We start from the raw sequence: 3136 nt of genomic DNA, 5'->3' as shown, positions 1-3136 counted from the left end.
CACGGAGGACTCACCTCCAAGCCCAGCCAGTGGCCCTGCCACAGTCATGGCACTCCTGGGTGCAGGCCCCAGTGGGACACAGGGTGGTGGCGGGGGCTCCTCGCCTGCCTTCTGCGGCCTTCTCCTGCTTCAGGGCCTCGCCCTCCGTGGTCTCCTCTTCCCCAGCACCCAGAGCAGCGGACCCACCGAGGGCGCTCCCCGCTGGCCGAGGGGGTGAATGGAGCAGTGGGGACTCCGGGTGAAGGGTCGCCCTGGGGAGGAGTCCCAACACCTCCATGCCCCGCTCCTGTTCAGCAACATCCCCAAGATAGCACATCTGCACCGGGCTGTGGGGCAGCGTGATGGCGCCGATGGTGGAGAAGGCATGGCGCATGCGGGCGCTACTGCAGCCCGGCAACCTCCTCAAAGGCTTCAAGATGTTCGGCTCCCTCTTCAAGCCCTACATCCAGTACTGCATGGAGGAGGAGGGCTGCATGGAGTACATGCGCAGCCTGCTGCAGGACAACGACCTCTTCAGGGCCTATGTGACGTGGGCCGAGAAGCACCAGCAGTGCCAGCAGCTGAAGCTGAGCGACATGCTCGCCAAGCCCCACCAGCGGCTCACCAAGTACCCGTTGCTGCTCAAGTCGGTGCTGAGGAAGAGGGACGAGCTGCGTGCCAAGGAGGCCGTCACCACCATGATCAGCTCCGTGGAGTGCTTCATCCACCACGTGAACGCGTGCATGTGGCAGCGACAGGAGCAGCAGCGGCTGGCGGCCATGGTGAGCCACATCGACGCCTACGAGGTGGTGGACAAGCTCCTGAAGGAATTTCTGCACCTGGACCTGACCATGCCCATCCCTGGTGTCTCCCGGGAGGAGACGCGTCAGCTGCTGTTGGAGGGCAGCCTGAGGATGAAGGAGGGAAAGGACAGCAAGATGGATGTGCACTGCTTCCTCTTCAGGGACCTGCTCTTAGTGACCAAGGCAGTGAAGAAGGCTGAGGGGACCAAGGTTATCAGGCCACCACTGCTGGTGGACAAGATCGTGTGCAGGGAGCTGCGGGACCCTGGCTCCTTCCTCCTCATCTACCTGAACGAGTTCCACAGCGCCATGGGGGCCTACATGTTCCAGGCCAGCGGGCAGGCTCTGTGCCGGGGCTGGGTAGACTCCATTTACAATGCCCAGAACCAGTTGCAGCAGCTGCATGCACAGGAGCACGCGGGCAGCCAGCAGCACCTGCAGAGCGTGGAGGCGGAGGAGGATGAGCAAGAGGATGAGGAGGAAGACGAGGAGGAAGAGGATGGTGGGGAAAGTAGCACTTCCGCCGCCAGCTCCCCCACCATCCTGTGCAAAAGCAGCAACAGCCTGGACTCCTAGCACTGCGCCTCAGATGGCTCCACAGAGACCCTGGCCATGGTGGTGCTGGAGCCCGGGGAGACGCTCTCCTCTCCCAAGTTCGAGGGCGGCCCCTTCAGCTCCCAGTGGGACAAGATGTCCCTCAGTACCACGGCCTCATCTTCACACTGACCAGCGAACTGCTGGCCCTGGGCCCCGGGGAGGGCAGCTCCTGCTCCATGGACTCTGCCTACGGCACCCTCTCCCCCACCTCCTTGCAAGACTTGGTGACCCCAGCCCCTGTGGTGGAGCCAGCGACCCGGCCCCTAGATTTACCACAGGCCCCTTCACCCCCGCCCTCACCCCGCCTCTGCCGCCGCTGCAGCACCCCTGTCCAGCTGCTGCTCCGCCTGCCCCACTTGCTCAAGTCCAAATCTGAAGCCAGCCTCCTGCAGCTGCTGGCAGGGGCCACCACCCAGGGGGCGCCCCCAGCCCCCAGCCCCCAGCCGCAGCCTGTCGGAACTCTTCTTGGCTGCCACAGCCACCGGCACTAGGACTCTGGGCTCCCTTCAGAGAGCTGGGCCCCGCTGGAATTGCGGGGGTGCACCAAGCCCTGGCAGTGGCTCCCAGCTATCAGAGATGGAGGGCAGGACCACCTGCCTGGCGGGGGAGCCCAAAGGGCCTGTCAGGAGGAGCAGAGAGCTGCCCTCAGGGACCTCCCCCAGGGTCCAGCCTGAGCCGCGCCCCCCCCCCACCCCCCCTCCATCTCTTCCCAGCACAGGAAGCTGACGCTGGCCCAGCTCTACCGCATCAGGACCACCTTGCTGCTTAACTCCCAGGCCCTGAGCACATGGAGCTGCGCATGCCTGGAGGGCATGGGCGGGGGTGGGTGCAGCAGGACTTGCTGGGGAGCCGCCCACCTTCCCAGGCAGGCCTCAGGCTCGTGCCCCCTCCCATCCCCCCCCCTCCACACCCAACGCAGAAGGGCCGCAGTGCGGCCACCAGGCCCTGAAGACTGCCCTGAAAACCACACAAAGACAGCCTGCTGCTGCAGGGCAGGCATGCAGGGCTCTGGGAAGATGCTGGAGGTAGGGACGGAAGGTCATGGAAGGGAACAATTGCAATTGGAAATCCCAAAGGTTCTGAAAGCAGAGGACCAGCTCCTTGCAGGCCTGAACTCCATGTGGGCCTCTTTCTGGGCCTGTGGAAGCTGTGCGAGACACAGGAGGAGGTGATGGACCGGGGCTGCGCCCAAGGAAGACTCAGAGGAAGCAACATGTGGACAGAGCCAGGCGGAGCAGGCAGGCCCGTTCAGAGCCCACTGGAGCGCAGCCAGACCCCAAGGCGACCACCAAGCCAGGCCCCAGGGAGAAGCGAGCAGATGCCACTCCACTCGCTGGAGAAGACCATTGAGCAGAAAACTAAAGAAACCGATTTTACATCATTTCCCAGGTGGAGAACAGTTGGCATGTCAGCCCCTGACCAGTGCCCAGCCTCTCCTCTGTCTGTCTGTCTCACTCTTAGGGACCCTGTTCTTTGTTCTCTCTTAACTGCAACTCGTTTTTAAACTAGATTGCTTTTAAAAGAAGACTAAATAAAGTTTCCCTTAAGTTATTTAGGCGGTGCTGGGGCTACTGGGACTGCTGGGGGATGGATTAGAGACACAAAAACGCAGGGGAGCCTGGCACCCAGCAGCCCCAAGCCCAGCTGATGTGGTGTTGGGGCTCCTGGGGGCTTGATTGGAAACAAAAACCAGCAGGCCCGGCACCTAGCAGCCCCAAGGCCCACTACCTTGGTGCTGGGGCTGCTGGGGCAGGATC

At 63.0% G+C, this 3136-nt stretch overlaps 1 pseudogene across 1 annotated transcript; it reads left to right on the top strand.

Moving 5' to 3' along the window:
• The first annotated feature begins 292 nt into the window (after positions 1–292).
• Positions 293–2729, top strand: LOC308527306 (pleckstrin homology domain-containing family G member 5-like; annotated as a pseudogene). Its single transcript has 2 exons — positions 293–2201; positions 2527–2729. The product of its transcript is annotated as a pleckstrin homology domain-containing family G member 5-like (transcript).
• Positions 2730–3136: the final 407 nt, after the last annotated feature.

Source organism: Myotis nattereri, assembly GCF_964212035.1.
Source record: "Myotis nattereri genome assembly, chromosome: 11".
Taxonomy (NCBI): domain Eukaryota; kingdom Metazoa; phylum Chordata; class Mammalia; order Chiroptera; family Vespertilionidae; genus Myotis; species Myotis nattereri.
This window is presented reverse-complemented; position numbering and strand designations above follow the sequence as displayed.